Here is an 18,304-nt window from a genome sequence, read left to right as displayed (position 1 = left end):
ATACAACGCTGGAATGAAGCATTCAGTTTCAAATGAGTGGTGCCTCATCTCCTAATGATGGAACAGTAATATACATTGCACACTAACACTAATAGCATGCTGAGAATGCAGACAGAAATATTACTAAATGCAATTTATGATAGGAAGAAGTGAGACTCATACTTCATCAGCTCCAGCTAAAACCTACCGTAAAAGGTGGGAAAACGCATGCTAAGAAACTTAATTGAGTCAGTCATCAAGTCCAATTCTTCAATTTTGCTACCATATCATCAAGGACAAAATCAAAAAACTCTTCATTTTTCCAAGACAGCAGCTATAAACCTGAATCCCTTTCCCTTGGCCTCAAGCCTACCTCCCCTACTGGGAGAAAGTAATTAGAACTGAGGATTGAGAAGTCTCCTTGTGCCAGGAACTGCACAGTCCACCAACAGCTCCTCAAAGGCTGCTATGGTCCAGAAATACACTGACTCAAACCAATGGAGAAAGGCAGGTTTCAGGTCAGGCTTCTAAAAAATCTCATTTGGTGAGCCACAGGAATTGCCAATGTGCATTGAAGGGAAAACTATTTTCTCCCTTCAGCAGGATGACAGGTCTGTTTGCCAGTGTTTATTCAAAACATTGGTTCTTGCACTTGAATCTCATGCAAACCCACATCAGCCAGAACTGCTTGCTTTCAACTGCCTGCTTCCCCTAAAGCAGAACAGGGCAGGACAAGACTCTGCCTTCAAGAAGGACAATGCAAGTCCTAGGTTTTGCTTAACTCCCAGCAGATTGAAGGAGATCCCACTGGTGCCAGCACTCTATGACAAGCATAGAAATGGGGCTGTGCCCCATCTACAGCAGCACTGGTGGTTTATAGTCAGTCTTGGAGAATACCAGTGCTGTGAAGCAACCAGGACAAAATGCTAGAGAAAATGTGAAAAACCCTCTGAAACTAAACAAAGAAATCCCTTCCATAAACTGCAGCCTACTATGAGCAAGATACCCACAGGAAATGTGTTAATGGAGTTGTTTTCCAAAGCCAGTCTGGAAGTCAAGACCAGTTGGACTCACAACCAAGCTCGGATTCCAGTGCAAACGCAGGTTTGTTATTCAGTACAGAGACATCAAGAAATGCCAAAAGACTGCAGGAAAACAGTTTGCTTCTTGCAAAGTCAATATTTATGGCAAGGTTTACACAGTAATCGCTTGAACAGAGAAGTTCAAAAGCAACACAGAGAACATGAGAGAGTCCCAGTTGAGGCTGTTAATAAAGCCTGAGGATGGCTATGAGGTAAGGAGACATGAAAGCAGGAGGCTGTGATGCAATACAGGGCTCTGCACCATGCCCTGAGCCCACAGGGATCCCTGCAGGACCTGGCACTGAGCTGGACATGGTGGATGGAGCACAGATGACAGGGAGCTGCCTGAGGGCTGGGCTGTGTAATGCAGGAGAGGAAAACGCTTGTGTGCGCACTCACCGATGAGCTAGTGCAGACATGGGCTTCTGCAACAGCACATAAGGGAATGGGGTTAACCCTAAGTGACAAGTGGCACTACTAAAGGCAGCCTGACATGCCTCAGTCTCATAAATGTCTCCAGGCAAAGGCAGACCACGGATTCCTGCATTTTAGAGCCATGCTCCTTCCTTCTTCCATCATCATTGAAATCCAAGAAGCTGAGACTGCTAACTCTTTCAAGATTTGGTTCAAAGCCTCTGCTTCAAAAAATGTACTGTTTAATAATACCTGTAAGCTATTTATTTTCTACGCAGGCATATAAATTACATTTAACTAAATGCGGTGCATTGCAAAATGAAGGTATCTCAACGGTCCCAAATCAATGGAAGTTTTATCTCAGCATTAAAAATGAAGACCTGGTGCCTGACATCTTCTCTTTTGCCACACATCACAGCAAATTCCTTCTTTGGGCATGACTGTCCCTAAGAGAAGCAGAGAAAAAAGAAGAGAGAAGCAGTCCCTCGCTGCAGCACAAGACAAGAGCGTGGCCAGATTTTGGGGGTTGAGGGAGGCTTCATTTGTTAGAAAGAACTACATATATATTTCAAGCTCATATATAAACTCAAGAATCTCACTAGAAACGTATTTCAAACCAATTTCATTCCTCAAGTGTATCTACAGGTATTTATAACTGTATTATAGTCATCAAGAATAAAGCAGAACTGTTTTCTGTAGATAATTTGTTTAGAGGATGAACTATTTAATTATGACTGACCTAGAAATTAAGGCCAACATCCTGAAAGTGGCTCGATGCCAGCAGACAGCTGCCTTCTGGCTCATCTCAGAAATCAAGATGTCAGCTCCATCCTGCCCAAAAAGCAGCGGGAAGTTGGAGAGCCTCTCTTGTCAATAAAACAGCACCTACAGCGCGCCAATCACCAGCAGTGAGCAGGGTACGGGGTACCTGAACTGCAGCTGTTTTTCGCATCCTCACACACACAGCACTTATCTTCCTATCTTAGAAGATAGATAAGATGATGCTTAGATGAGTGAAATCTACTCCAAATTATCTTACACACTTTGTTATATTCCCAGTCACTTGGTAAAGTGGCTTTCAGTCCAGAGAAGCGTGCAGCACAACATCTTACAGGGTGCAGTATAGGGGCCAGCACACCTCTGCCCCAAACCTTTTTGATATCATTTGTTATCTTCAGAATTGCATCAAAGCGTGACTTGTGCAGAGATTATCTTTCCCTCCTTAGAAGTTGGATCTGCCTGTGATCTCACTTTTTGAAATAGCTGTTCTTGCCTTTGAAGTAAGGAAATGCATTCCAGACTGGCTCCTTGCACTCCCACTCCCAAGCACGCTTGAAATGAGGACTTCTTTTTTGGACGTACCGCCACTGTTTCTGCAACATCTTGCAGTTCTAAGCACATAAAACAATATAAATTACTCTAGAAATGATGCTAAATGGTACATAACTACCTTCAGGTTGAGAAAACTTGATCTAAACGAACCAAAATGGGCTCTGTACACCACTACCTCTCTGATTCTCACCATGCCTATTCCCTCATTCCCATCTTCTCATCACTTAAAACCACCACTGGGCACAAAAAAGCCTGATTTTTAAGGCTCTCCTTAGCTCCTGTCTCTTCTGCTTGCTACAGTTACCCATTGGAAGCATAGACAGGCAACCAACAGGCTGAAAAGCCAAACCACAAGTATAGCCCTTGGGTGGAAGAGGCTTCACCACACACCCTGGGGGGCATTAGGGTATCAGCAGAACAGAGAAAAGCAGCAGCATGTGGCTTTGAGAGCCCAGGGAAACAGTGACAAGCAGGGCAGCTCCTGGGGCAGGGTTCACATCCTTGGGTGAGATCCTGTCCCACCGGAGTCAACGGCAAAACTCCCACTGACTTCAATAGGGCCAAATTCCACTCATTCCTACTGGTCCTCGTCCTGTATTTACAATGTCTTTTATGTTTGTTCCGTATCCAAATTCTTGTGCCTTGGCTGTATTGTATTTTAAAGTAAAATAAGATATTCTTCCTCCTCTTATCTAATGGTTAACACACCTATTATATCAGGTTTATAGATTTCCTTCCCCAGTAACAACATTTTAAAAAGGGACATTCTTCAAAACAATCCCATAAGAAAATAAGCAACCTTGCATCTGGCTAACAGCAAAAAATAAACCATAACAAACATCTGTCCGGCTAAACATAAAACATCACATGTAAAAATAAGCTGACATGGCACCATTTTACATAAGCACTACTATCACTTCCTAAACAATCACAATTTGTTTCAGCTTCTGGAAACTACTCCTTATCTATTTTAAGGCCTTGCTGCTCCTGAGAATTTTCTTCCCAGAAGCCAACTCCAACATGCAGAACAGCATAAAATGAAAGCTGATTACATGGAGTAAGGATTCTTCTACTAAGCAAAAGAGAAATGCCAAGCTTAACCCCGCCACACGTGCAATGAACAGCCCCAGCACCCTACTCAGCCCTGTCCTACGTATGCTTATGTCCATTCTGAAACACAAAGGAACCTTTGCTGCCATTAATAATCTTCCTGTGTGGCCAAGTGACATCCCACAAGTGGTTTTATTTTTCCTCAGCATCCTTTTCAACAAAGGTCTTCAACAAAGGTCTCCCCATGTAGCTGTAAGATCACTACAACTAATCTGCAGAACAAACAGCTTGTGCATATGTGTTATGTTGGTACATATGGCAAACAATGTGGAATGGGCTTGGCCCATTTATCCTAAACACAGGCCAGTTTCCTGAACAAGCACATGCTGATGACTTTTGCTTCAAACACAGGTAAAAAATGCCTTTGGAAGCCCTTTCCAAAGGGCTGGCTTCGCTTCTTCCATCCCCAAGGTAGCACCATTCAAAGAGAAGCCTACTCAGAAAAAGAAGAGGTGGTAAACCTGTATTCCTAGTATTTCTATTAGCATTGCAAGTATTTTGGGATTAAAGATTTAACTGTGGAAGACCACTAGATGCAAAGAGGTTATGTTGTAAGGGACCATACCAGAGCTGCTGAGCACTTTCCGAAACATCATTCAAAAACACACTGAGGGAAGTCAACAATAACTGAGGCACAAGAGCTTCAAGCATGTTTCAGAATGCTTATTTACCTTCGTTAAACCATGAAGTGTGTCAGACAAGGCATTTTGGAAGGATATCTCTCAGAAGAACTACAAATGGTTTGTAAAGTTACCCCATGAGTGACAAAGTAGAAACAAGATAGCTATAGAAGAAACTGCATGCAAACATTTGAACACCTATCTCAAGACTTTTAGAAGCAAAAGACACATCATCAGACTCTCAGATTGATGCGACTTTATCTCCAAAGGAGAAATCGGACAGCTTAGAGTGGACAGCCTTGAGACAAGTGCTAAGAACTCACAGGTTGTGGTCACAGCTACTTGCGGATGCCTGCTACCAGAGAAAAGCCTTTACAGATGATTAAAATAAAAGGCATGGCCACGCAGTAGTTTTGTGTGAAGCTGGGAGATATCCCAACAAGGCAGTAAGAACAGCCAGCAGCCCAGGTCAAAAGTCATCCAATTAATTGCACACCCTTGAATTGACTTTACATCATGCTGATGTATTATAACCAGGCAACCATTTTCTGTGTGCTGTTAAACTGTTCTCCTTCCTGACTGAAGTCATTTTATTTCTACATGTGCATGGCTGTATTCATACACACATTACAGAAGAATTACATCAGCATGTACGCATGAGCACAGTGTTACATTTTTTGCCAATTCTGTCATTAAAGACAGCATCACTCATCCAAACAGCATTTGCTACTCAAACTCATCCAGTTAGACTACGCACTAAATACAGATCAACAGTACACAGACAGCGTGTGCAAAAATACAGCTTTAACCACCTGCCCAAAGGCACACTGCCTATAAAAAGGGGACTGTATGCTTTCCTTTTTTGAACACAGCTGTTTTAACGGGATGAGGAATGTGTTGCTTGGGAATCCGCCCTCTGCCACTCACGGCTGGAGACTAAGCAAGTTTCTGTTCTTCCAGCTCATCAGGGATTTCTGAGGCAGCACATCCCACTGCTCTGTGAACATCTCACAGGCCTGGAGGCTTCCTTCCATTGGAAAAGGAGTAGCAATGCATCCTCTCTAATCCCCACACCATCCACTTATCAGCTACTTGAAAAAGGAAAATTGAGTGCCACTGAAAGAGAGTTCATCTGCCTGTCTTCTGAACTGGCACTGCTGCTATCCCCAACAAAACAAGGAATTCATTCCCTATCCCATGAGAACATTGGAGAGTGCAAAGATCATCCTGGTCTTATGATTCAATGAAATCTGGCTCTATTATGATCATTCTCCCCAAGTCCAGGCAAGAACCCGTAACTCCAAATTACTTTTGAGCTAGGAACTTCTCAAAATTTCACTTCAATGTTTTGCTTCAATGTCTGCTTGATCCAGGTTAATTGTGATGATACATTAAAACATGTTTGAAATTGACTAGTGATTTTTGACCAAAATAAAACTAGAGAGGTTCCTACTCTGGAAGTCCTGAGGGGATGCTACTATCTCCCAAAATTCAAGCTTCAAAAGCTCCAAAACTGAAGTTCAATGGTGTCCATTCTTGTCTGCAAAGCTTCAGCTGTGATTATCAGCAAGGGTATCCCACAGTAAGCCACTCTGCAGGTTAAAGGTTGGATAGATGTGAATATTCTCCTCTTTGGCTACTGCAGAAATGCATCATCCATCAAGCTTAATTTGCAGTGGGGAAGTATGATAGCTTTCCAGCTGTGGGCACAATGAAGCACTGGGATAGGATATGAGGAAGAAGCAGTCTCCACCAGGCAAGCATTTCAAGAACAAGTTAGAGAAATTCCTCTTAATCTAGATAGAGATCCTGCGTTACAGACTTGGGCACAGCTAGATAATATGCTTACATTGGCAAGGCTAAGCCTTGATACCATGTACTCCTACCCCTAGACTACCACGTTTCACTCCTACAGCTGTTTCAGAACAACCACGTGGGTAACTGCTGCAAATAGGATCACTGAAACAAACCCAATTCCTTATATTCCCATTCAAAACTCAGCACCTCCTGTTTGTTGTTCTGCCCAGTCACAGTTCACTGCTTTGATTTCCAGCCTCACACTGAGCTGAGCCTGTAAGTGATGGGGCAGCAAGCAGCCGTGGCCAGCACTTGAGGTGAAGGAAGACTGGAGATGCCTTGGGTGCCCTCTGCCTTTTCAGCCCATACCTCAGAGTGAGCCAGAGTGGTTCCTCCAGCAGCTTGTAAGAGCCCAGCCCAAAGACAGTAAGCTCTGGGAGAAGGACAGCCCTGTGTTCACTGCCTGCAGCCCCTGTGCATCCAAAAGTTCTGGAGGTGCCCCACTGATAAAGGGCATCACTCATTACGCGAATCATTTTCTGATGAAAGCCATTTAATTGAAAAATCTCCCACCAGCTCAACTCGTCTCCTCAAACAGTTCCTCAGCGTGGCTTCAAATTACATCCCACAAGAAAATGGCTTGATCTAACTCCCTCCATTTGTCATAAAACCTGAGGGGATCTCCACTGATAATGAGACTCACCAAGTGAGAACATGAAACGGATTGCCAGGGACTGACTGAGTGACAAAGTGCCTGCAATCTGCCAGGGGCTCAGCCTTGACAACAAGCAGGAAAACATCACGTGCTGGGAAACAATACTGAATAAGCAAGCTTATGCCTTCTTAAACCCAAACAGAACGGAGACTGAGCTTTGCTTAGCCAGTGTCTGACCATGCCATTCAGCAAGCTTCAGGCACGGCCTTTAGACAGTCCTTGGAAGTGAGTGGGAAATGCCCATGAAGAGATAAGGAAGGAAGCTACATCAAGACAGAAGTTGGTTTGTTATTGAAATAGAAGTGGGGAAACAAAGAATCCCAACACTGATGCAGAACAAGCAGCATCCTGCAAGTGGGGCACACTACAGTGAGATGGACAAAGAGGCTTCCCCAAATGTTTAGTTTCATCAGGAATGGCATAGCTGGGCAGGGATTTTCAGGTGTGGACAAGAGGCTGACCAAAGATTCATTGATTCTGCCATACAATAGCAACGGCTATTGTATAGCACTGACCCCATTCCGCTTCCCAGAGGGCATCCCAGCCACAGCAGCACAGTAGCCTGGGCAGATGCCTTCAGAGTTTGGCCACCACTATCATGCTGATGATCTGTAGGCCAGCTTTTTCCCCACCAGGCATATCCCCAGTGCATCTCATCACCAGTGAAGCTCATCATCCCCTTGTACACAGCTCTGGTGAGGCTGCACCTCAAATATTGTGTTCAATTTTGGGCCCATCACAAGAAAGATACTGAGGCCCTAGAGTGTGTCCAGAGAAGGGCAACAAAGCTGTGAAGGAAATTGAGCACAAGTCTGATAGGGAGAAGCTACAGGATCTGAGATTGTTCAGGCTGGAGAAGAGGAAGTTCAGGGGAGACCTGATCGCTCTCTGCAACTGTCTGAAAGGAGGCTGCAGCGAGGTGGGAGTCAGCCTCTTCTCCCAGATAACTAGAGTGAAAAGTGAAAATAGCCTCAAGTTGCATCAGGGGAATTCAGGTTGGATGTTACGAAAAATCCCTTCTCCAAAAGAACAGTTAGGAGCTGGAATGGGCTGCCCACAGAGGTGGTGGAGTCACCAACTATGAAAGTATTCAAGAAACATTTCTAGGTTGTCCTGTGGGACATGGTTTAGTGGGGAAACAGTGGTGGTAGGTGGACAGTTGGACTGGATGTTGGAAGGACTGGATGTGGACGGGATGGATGCTGGAAGTCTTTTCCAAACTCAGAGATTCTATCATCATGTTGCCATCTCAGTTAAAAGCTTCCCCCGTTACAGGTACTGACTCAAAGCAAAGGAATCATTTTCCCTGCTGGAAAAGCAGGGGCAGTGCATTTCTGTTGAAAAGGTGAAAGCACTTGAAGAACTTTGATTAGAGGAAATGCTTCATAATAAATTTTGGAGGAATTGTTCCTGTTGGCAAGAATTGAAGGCTGTAAAAATTCTGGTACCAAAATGGCCACACACGCACCCCAACCTGGAAAAGGACAGGAATGAGAGAGCTACATCCCACAGCAAGCACCTGAAACACCCCGCAGCAAAGTCTTTACAGGTTATGGCAGGGGTAGGGCTTACTTCTACACCCCATAAAAAGGGTGGTTCAACTGGTGCTTTGCAATTAAAACAAAGCTTTCTAGCTCCGCAGAAACACTGCACCTTGCTGCTAGCACATGGGAGAGAGCTCAGCTTGCACTGGAGGAAGGAAAGCAGAAATCACACATGGCAGAGCCCTGAGGCTCCCACTTACCAAGATTACTCCAGTCTGAAAAAAAAAAAAAAAAAACCGTCCTGCTGAAAATGTTTTTGCTACCCCTGAGTAACTGTGTCTGCAAATGTCAAATTATCCCATGAAGTCTGCTATTCCACAGGGCTCATGTAATCTAAATAAAGAAATTGGAATATGTTCTCATTAATCCAGGAGGTTTTTGTTTTGGTTTTTTTTTTTCCCCTCAATGACTTGGACGTCTGTGTATGGTAAGCCCCTGGGAATGGCCTCCAACTCAGAGCTGTCAGCCTTGATGTGGCTGCTGGATAGTGACTTGACATAGCAGAATTGCAAACGTCCTTTTTCTGAATAAAGTGAACTTCTCATTAGGACTGCTGCATTCCAGTACACATTACAACCTTTCAAGGGGACTTCTATGACTATGCATCTAATAACAAAGTGTTCCTTGTGAATATGCTTTACGCTGCACCTTAAAGAAAATTACTGTGAAATGAACAAAAATGTTTGCTTTCTAGACCCAGTATTCCTGCATTCCTTTCCTAATTCAAGGGCTGGGAAGGGATCAGCCTCTTTCAAGCTCCACACATCAGTCACTGCAGGCACAAACAAGCATTTTACACACTCATCAGCAGATTTGTGTGGCTGCGTACCAGCCAAGAGACTGCAGGTGCTGCTGCATGGCTGCAGTTTGAGGAGTGGCTTTCAACAACTGCCTGTAAACATACAGCTTCCCATCAGAGTGAGTGCTCCAGAAAGAACTTCCCCTGAAAGATGATGCCCTGATGCATGTCATAGCAGCTCCCTTTGTAATTAAAGGCAGCAGAGTACTACAACCTGATGGAATCAGTAGTTCCCCATAACCAGACCTGGATCACCCAGAGCTGAAGGAGCCAGAACTACACAACTTGGCACAGCATGAGGAGCAGAGTACCCTGGAGGACAAGGCAGCTCAAAGCACATTAGAGCAGCAGCCCCTTCAGTCCTCAAAGACCATCAGTGCTGGGGCTGCCACAGTGCTGTTATCCCCTTCCTCTCCCTGAGGTGCAGCAAACAAACCTCCGCGCTCAGGCAGGAAGGAGGCTGCTGAGCACCAAAGGTGTGACCACATTTCCAGTATAACCGTAATATGGCAACGCCCCAGTCCCTGTCGGTTAATGACACATGCCTCACCAGGAACCGTTGTTTAGGGATGGGAATTGTGCTGGGCAGGGCAGTTACTCTGCTGGGCAGAGAGCAGAGCTGCTAGGCAGACAGGATGCACTCGTGTTCTGTTGTGTATTAACTGTAACAACATGAGATCTGGGCAGTCCAGAGATTCCAGAGATGGAGCAGAGGACGTAAAGCACAAGGCTGGGACAGCCCCAAGGTGACAGACCCCAAATTCGCCTCCAAGCTCTTGACCATCTCTCCTCCAGCTGTTCCTCCCTGCGACCAGGCAGCAGCCACACACTCCTCCTCTGGCACACTGACTCCCCAGCATGCTGAAGGCTGCTTCTGTGCTGGCTCCCATGCTTGCAACACGCTATTCAAGTTGCATCAGCTCCCTGCCTTCCTCCCCTCCCCATGCAGCTGCTCTCTACAATATTCCCAGCCATCAGGAGGGGATAGGGCTGCTAAAAGTAGACGGGTGGTTAGGAATGGCATACAGCTTGGCCTTTTCTGCAAACACTATGAGTAGTTGCCATGGCAGCCTTGCCCATGTACTTGCCTGCTTGCTGTTAAACTCCAGTGTTTCACCACTCGCTCATTTTTCTTCCAAGATTTGACCCAAAACTGCCCAGCTCTGCAGTCCTTCAATCCCTTGCATCGCAAGGGCCAGTAAAATGAAGTATTCACTGGGACAGGAGCACCTGATCAATAAAAAAAAGGCATATGAGGTGAGATTACTGCTTTGGCTGTGGGGGGAAGAAATTGTTTCCAAAGGGATTTGCAAATAATCCCACTGCAGACTTCACACCTCCTGAATGTTATGGATTTACAACCAAACATCCCTGAAAACTGCATTCATGGTATTCAAACCCAAAGTAAGTACAGAGCAGTCCAAGCAATACAAGCATGATGTTGATGGCCCTGCAATCAGACCAGTCAAACTGCTGTTGTTTTGACATGGAGATAGCAGTTTCTATACGTTTGATATATTCCACTTTTATAAATCTTATCAGATAGGAGGTACAACACTGATACAGAATGCTGTTTCACAGCAAGGTAGATGTAAAGTTTGTTTGCTTTTGGTAAACATTTTTTTTTTTAAGCTTGCTGCTTAGCTTTCCCCTGCTCCCTGAGGGCTCTGCTGCAGGAAAAAAAAAAAAAAAGGCAAAGTCAACATTTTCCTTCCATGGCTGCATCTCCATGGTTTAATATGCAGCAGAAGGGCAGGCCCTGATGCACTGAGCCTCCTCGGCCCTCTGAGGTTTGCTGCAAGACCCAGTGCTTGCCAGCAGATCAGATACAGAGAATATTGGCAGATTTGGCTTAGATATGAGGCTGCTGCAGAACAGTGCAGCCAGCTCCCAGGTGATCACGCAGAAAGGCAGCAGCATCCTGCAGTTGGTATCACCCTCTTTAAGCTGCAATTTGGATTGCAGTCAGCCAGCTCTTACAATCTGCACTTTTCCACAAAGGGAGTTTGTCCTGGTTCAACTGGAACCAAGGCCATTTGGAGATGAGATCAACACCAAAGAGCAAAAAAGATTTGCCATACATTTTCCATTCCATTCCACCAGCCTGGCAGCTGATCAGTTTGTACACTGAAATCTGACTTACATTCTGATTTGATTGTAGTTGCCATCTGCATCTCCCTTCCCCACCAACTTCTCATACAGAAGCCTGCCTCAAAACCTGCTTCTCAATCCCTGAGATGGAAACCCCCCCCTTGTACCCAAGTTTGTGTATCCCCAACAGACTCCCAGAACAAAAATTTTGGGTCTCTTCCCCCACCACCATGGAAGGCAGCAACAGTGATAAGTAAAATCACTTACAGCTCTATTGAAGGAAGTTGTATGCCTATCCTTAAAAATAATTGCGTCCCTATCAGGCAAAGGATATTGTCTGGAGTAAATATGCACTTCCTCTCATTGTGAAAAAAGCGACTTATCAGCAGTCTGCTAATACACTTTCAAAAGCTCATTATATTTTTTCATATTATCATTCTGACATCAAAGGAAATCACTCTTAATTATGTTTACAGAGATGGGGGTTATGCAGAGAGGCCTAAATATGACAGTCTGAGAGGTGTTGCATTATACATTTCAATGAACTGCTTCTAGCACGTACGGTGCCACGTCTCACCAATCCTACACATCACATCTCAAACCAGAAGCTTTGAACTATAATAAAAGTTTGCTGCAGCTGCCAGGCTCTTGAAATGACAACAGGAAGGAAAGGAACTGCTGGCCATAAATATTCTGCTTAGTTCCATTACACTGGGACTTGGAAAAAAATATAGGTCATTTTAAAACAAAATAACTATGAAACAAATAATGATTAACATTTTCCTCCCAAAGGTCTCAATAGCAGGATGGAAAACAAAGAGATGTTGCTGTGTGTTTGTTGGTGCTCTGCACCATGCTGCTCTGCTCTCCAAATACTTCCTTCTAAGAAGACAGCATCTCTAACACCTGTGCAGGTTTCACTGGAGCAACCAGAGCGGCTTCAACTTGGGAGTATCCTTGCATTTCTTCATATGCCATCCAGATTATGAGGGACTGCTATCCCAACTAATGTCAGCCAGCCCCAAGCAGGTGTTTGGGTTAGGGTACCATCTCACAACCCCCTGTAATCAACAGGCAGAGACAGGCACCTCTGGGTGTAAGTATACGCCACTTGAGGTGAGATGGGAAGCCTTCACATGGCTTACATTAAGAGGCAGCTATGGAAATTCCAGCTCCAACAGCTCCTCAAGACAAGAATTTGAACCTAGAGACATCAGAAACAAAAATAAGGAATCATTGTTCTTGGAAGGAAATAACAGCAGTGCTCCTCAGAACTAAGAGAGTTTTCCGAACAGAGCTTTGGATGTCAGGATTGCATGATCCTTGATCCAGCCCTTCAGAGCAAGGCACAAATATTTTGCTTCTGCTTTTCTCCAATTGCCTATCATATTTTTACTGCTTTTGTTGGAACTTTCCTGAACTGAACAAATACTAGAGGCAAAATGCCTGTCCTAATCTGTGACATTCATCAGAGATAAATCTCACCGAAGCTCATTCCCAAATCCCAAGGGGAGTTCAAATACCCACTGGTTTCCCTTCCAACTTGTGGCACCTCCACCCTAAGCCATTGCTGTAGCTTCTTCTCCATGCTCACAGCATCACAACATTTTGCTCCTTTCTTCTCTCTCTTCCAGCAGATCACAGAGCCTGGCAGGTCCTGCTTACTGCACCTGTGGTCAGCACAAGTGAACATAAGACAGTACAGCATCTTTGCACTGCACAACTACATTTGGTGGGGAAATCAGCTAAATTTGGGTGGGGAAATCAGGTGAAAAACTGAGTGGCAGTCATCTTTGCCACCGGAATACCCATGAGCAGCCAGCAAAGGTGCCAGCAAAGGCAAAGGGCTTCTCAGCAGGTGCAAACACAGCAGAGCTGATGTGCACCTAGCCTGTAACTCAGCCCTTCTCACCTCTATTAAAATGCCTGGCAACATCAGACAGTTAAGCTCGCATACAGCCAGGAATAATATGGGTCAGAGCACACACCGCTATTCAGTTTGAGAATATGTTCTCATTTGACAGCACAGTTTCCAGGGATAAATAAATGATCTGGTACAAGGGATTTTAACCAGCCTGCATGAATCAGCACCAGGGACAAACCCAGCTAAATAAAAAGCTCATTGTTCAATTTCTTATTTTTTTATTTTTAAGAACCTCCATGTGGAGGCTTTTAAAAGGAAGTGACTACTAAATAGTCACTACATTTCCAGAATAGCATAGCTTTCTCAGTAAATAAAGCTAGCAATTAACTGACAGGAAAACATAATGAGGAACGTAGCTTGGCTAAGAAATTAGTAGTGTATTTTTCCCCATAGCAGTTACCACAATTTCCAAAACTGCAAAAATGTGAAAATTCAGTTTTCTGAATTGTTTTCCAAGTGAGTGAAGGACTGAAAACTCCTAAATGTACCTACAGCCAAAAATCTCACAGTATTTCATTTTGGAAACTTTGAAACAAGGCAATCTGTATAAGACACTGCTCATGGGATTCCCAGCCAACCACTTTGGTGGGCTCAAGGCAAGCCATCCATCCTGACATGCCAGAAACAAGCCGGCTTGGGCCTAGAGGGGTCCCTTGGTTTCTGCAAGCCACCACGGGCAGTGGGAATGTGAAAGTCCCAAATGCCAATCACTGGTGCTCCCAAACATCCAGGAACCACAAGCAACAGGGGAGAATCTTGCACTCAGTGGCTAACCAGGGTGTAGATGTTGACCTCCACCTGCTGCTTGACCAAGATATTCAGGTACGTCTTTTCTGTAGGTCTAAGTAGGCAACGATATTGCAGCAACAGCTCTAAAATGGGAGTGTTCAAATACCAGGAGAAACTCACCCATAATGTAAACAGCCACAGCTCTTCCCAGCATCGTTGAACTTCTGATATTCTCGGATTCCTCAATGAGATAAACATTCAGGCATTTACTGTGCTGACATTTGCATGGCAGCTAATCCTTTTACAGTCAGTGGAAAGCAACTTTCAGGTCATTTGGGCTGAGATGAATCATGCCACAGAAATACTCACTTCTCCAGATGTACCGTACAGGGAGATGAGGTTGGCAACCTTGGATGTAAGTGACAGCATCTGGCCAGACAAATGCTACCTTCATCACAGTGGGTTACTCAGCTGCGCTGGTATTTACTTGAATTGCCCCCAGTTGACTCTGTGCAGAAACATCAGCCTAGATCTCTGCACCACCCAGCCTCTCTGTTCTGCTGCTCGATACAACCAGCTTCCCATGCACCTGTTTAAGTCAGCAGGACATTTCAGCTCATCCTCCAGGAGAGGGAAAGCAGCTCTACCATATCCCAGTCTTCTCCATTGGCAACACCATAGTTTGGCAATACACTTCCACCAAGGCTAAGCTAGCATCCACAGAGCAGCAGCAAATCACTCTTTCTTTCTCCTGCCCCAAAATGAATGCAACTCAGCATCAGACATCCCAGATATGGGCCAAGAGAAAAAAAGGTGGCGTTTTCTGCTTCCTGAAAGCTTGGATGCAACTGGAAGTGACAGTTCTGAGAGGCTGCTGAATTTTCATTAATTGATCAAGATTGAGGAACGTGATAGTTATCTATCTATCTAGAGTGAACAAAATGTTATAGAAGCAGTAACTGTAACATGATCTCTGCCCTAATTCACCTGCACTGTACTTCTTCCCCATCTTAGAGGAAATAATGAACACCACTCCTTTTTGCCCTCACTCCCTGCACCAGCCAGACTCACCAGCTGCACCCAGCACCAGCTGGATTGCCACATATCAGCCTTCACGCATCACATAACTTAAAGCAGAGCCACAGAGCTTAGGTGCAGCACCATACTGAGGGGAGTCCCACCTGAAACGTGTTATAGACTGGCACAGGAAGATGGAAAAGAAAAAAGAGGGAGGAGGGAGTGGCAAAGGTTTCAACAAAAACACAGCTCAGAGCTGATAACACCGAAACCTGGCTAGATTAGAGAAAGAGTAATGTGTGGACTAAAGAATACAACGCAAACATGTAGTAACACATTCTGTCCCACATTCACAACTGAATTGCTTTCAATTAGAAGCCTGGCCAGTGTCAGCTTTCTTTACAGCCCACACAAAACCAGGAGTGACTTCTGAACATCTCACTGATAGACACAAGTTTACAAGCAGCCAGGCTCAAATACACCCCAGTGGAACAGTATGAATCAAGGACTGAACACCCAGTAGTCATCCTGCTTAGGAAACAGGTTTGCTTTGGAACCAGTCTGACTTAAGGCACTCAAGCAGTGGTGCACAGTAGATGGTCTGCCCCCTTCAGATCATTCAAAATACAAGATACTCACATGCAAAGCAAGTTCTGAAGGGTGTAGCAATCAGAGGGCTTCTTTGCATCACAGTCAGCATTTGCAGCTATGCAGCCCATGCTATTACAGTTCCTTCTCATTTTGTATTTTATACAAATCCTGACTAAAAGACAGACTGCTGAAGACAAAGAAAGTTCACAGAGTATCTGGCAAAAATGGAAAGTTTCTGCCTGCTCTCCCCAAATCAGACGCAGGTGTTGAACACACTAATGCTGCTGGGAAGCTGGGTGTGTGTGCGAGTAGCCACGTGCCAGACATTTCACAATGCAGACACATGGTGAGAGCTAAAGACTGGAAGCTTCACTATTGCAGGGCTCAAACACGCAACTGCTGTCAGAGCAGGATTCACCCATTTTGCTTCACTGTTTCTGCACGCTGCATCTTGCCCATGGGAAACCAGCATGGAGGAAGCCCAAGCCTCTCCCTCAATGACAGAGACAGTCAATAGTCACTTGAAGAATAATTTTGAGAGGCAGAGCTGTCCCACAGCACCTACAGGTGTGAACACATCATCCCCACAAGCCCCCCCAGATCAGAGGTGACAGAGGCTCCCATGATGGCAGACATCTCCACAGCATTGCTCCTTGGGTCAGAAGCTAATGTCTGTAAGTGACCATATGTGCCACTTGCGGGTGACAAAGCTGGTGGCCAAGAGAACCTTAACTTATAAGGCAGCAACAACACTATCACCTTCTGTTCACACTCACAGCCTGTGAACTCTTCAGAGCTGCAACATTATTCTTGTCCTCAGTCTGCACAATGCCAATGATAATTATACACTGGTCTAAAACTAACGCTCTTGAGGAGTCCTAAACCTTCTTTCTGACCTTCGTTGCATACAAAAGCCTTCCTGTGTTGTTTTTTAGTTTGTTGGCTTTTTTTCTTTTCCTTTTACTCTACCCTTTGCGCCACACACATTCAGACATTTGTTGCAAGAGAAGAATTCATGGGGCTCTTGGAATGGGTCCAGAGGAAGGCCACAGTAATGATCAGAGGGCCAGAGCACCTCTACTACGAAAAGGTTCTACTACTAGGCTGGGAGAAATGGGCACGTTTAGCTTTGCAGAAGAGAAGCTCCAAGGAGATCTCACCACAGCCTTCCAGTAACTGATAGGAACTTATAAATAGGAGGGAGACCAACTTTTTAGATGAGCAAATAGCAACAGGATGGTGGGGAATAGTTATAAACTAAAAGAGGAGAGAGTTAGTTGAGATGTTAGGGTGAAATTATTTACTCAGAGGGCGGTGAGGCCCTGGCACAGCTGCCCTGAGAGCTGTGGGCGCCCCATCCCCGCAGGCACTCAAGGCCAGGCTGGATGGGGCCCTGGGTGGCCTGAGCTGCTGGAGGCATCCCTGCCCATGGCAGCGGGGTGGGGCTGGGTGGGCTGTAAGCTCCTTTTCAAACTAAGCCATTCTATGACAAAAAAAAGAAATCCGTCAGCCAAGCCAGCTGCCTATGAAATGCTGACAGATGAAATGGAAACCAGCCCCTTTCCTAACCGCAGATGAGAACCAGCACCAGCGCAGGCTGAAGACCAACAGACAGCAGGACCTCGTAGGGCACGCTAGGAACAGACACCTGGATTTTCTGTCAATTCTCAGCCTCTTCTGAAACTCAAAAGCACACAGCGGTACACACAGCAGCGGAGCGATCCTGGGCAGGGTACGGCCACCCGGCAAGCGGCTGGCTTCCCTTCTCCTCAGCACCAAGGCCTTCACCTCCCAGCACGGCACAGCACGTCCCCACCGCACCGCTCACGTAGCAGAGCACGCAGGGCACAGGGCCGAGCCGGGACACGCGCGTGTGGCCGGTGAGCTCCGCAGCCCCACTCAGGGGCTCCGAGGGAGGCGGGCAGCCGGGCAGCCCCCGTCGCAGCTCTCGACCCCCAGTATTGCATCATGCAAAATGGATTCCGTGCGTAGCCCGCACGCCCGGCCCAAGCCCCGTCTCCACCCGCCGCCGGGGCAGCCCCACTCCGGCCCCACACTCTCACTCACCCCAGGCCCCACGCCGCTCTCGGACTCACGCGTCGGTCGAGGCGGAGCGGCGCGCTGCCCGCACAGCCATAGCGGAGCCCGCTCCGAACCAGCGCTTTACAGCTCCGGATCGGGCTCGGGCTCCGCCCCCGCCCTTCGATGAATGGGAGGCCCGGCCCTCGCCCTCCCACGCTGCCGTCCCTCGGCGGGGTCGATCTCGTAGTGCTGAGAGGGCGTTCGTGGGGCTGTCCGGCATCAGGGCGGGCACAAGTGCTGGGATCAGGGCAGTATCCTTGCAGGCCGTGCGCGGCCGCCCTTCTGGCTGGCCTGGGCCGCGCTGAGTGGAGAAGGCTTGTCTTGGGCCACGTGTGAGATGTATAACATCATTAATGCATAAAGGTAACAAAGCTACAGTTGCTTCTGTTATCTTTTATTAAAATGTTCTTTTTAAAAAGCAAGAAAAGCATGGAAAGAGTGGGCTATGCAACCTTGTTTTTGTGAAACTAGCCTATCA

General features: G+C 46.0%; 1 protein-coding gene across 3 annotated transcripts in view; it reads right to left on the bottom strand.

Moving 5' to 3' along the window:
• SLC7A1 (solute carrier family 7 member 1) overlaps positions 1–17,968 on the bottom strand; it is a 39,566-nt gene extending 21,598 nt beyond the window's left edge. The window contains exons 1-2 of one of the 3 annotated variants that reach the window (XM_048933678.1): positions 17,812–17,968; positions 10,481–10,622 (exon numbers count right to left, since the gene is read on the bottom strand). The gene's annotated coding sequence lies outside the window, so the exon portion shown is untranslated. Of the gene's footprint in view, positions 1–10,480; positions 10,623–13,010; positions 13,616–17,811 lie in introns of those variants that run through there. The other 2 variants (XM_048933679.1, XM_048933677.1) reach the window with 2 other exon arrangements.
• Between the last annotated feature and the right edge of the window lie 336 nt (positions 17,969–18,304).

The sequence above is a fragment of the Lagopus muta genome, chromosome 1, assembly GCF_023343835.1.
Source record: "Lagopus muta isolate bLagMut1 chromosome 1, bLagMut1 primary, whole genome shotgun sequence".
In the NCBI taxonomy this organism is placed as follows: domain Eukaryota; kingdom Metazoa; phylum Chordata; class Aves; order Galliformes; family Phasianidae; genus Lagopus; species Lagopus muta.
Note: the sequence above shows the minus strand (reverse complement) of the source record. Positions and strands in the feature narration are given on the sequence as shown.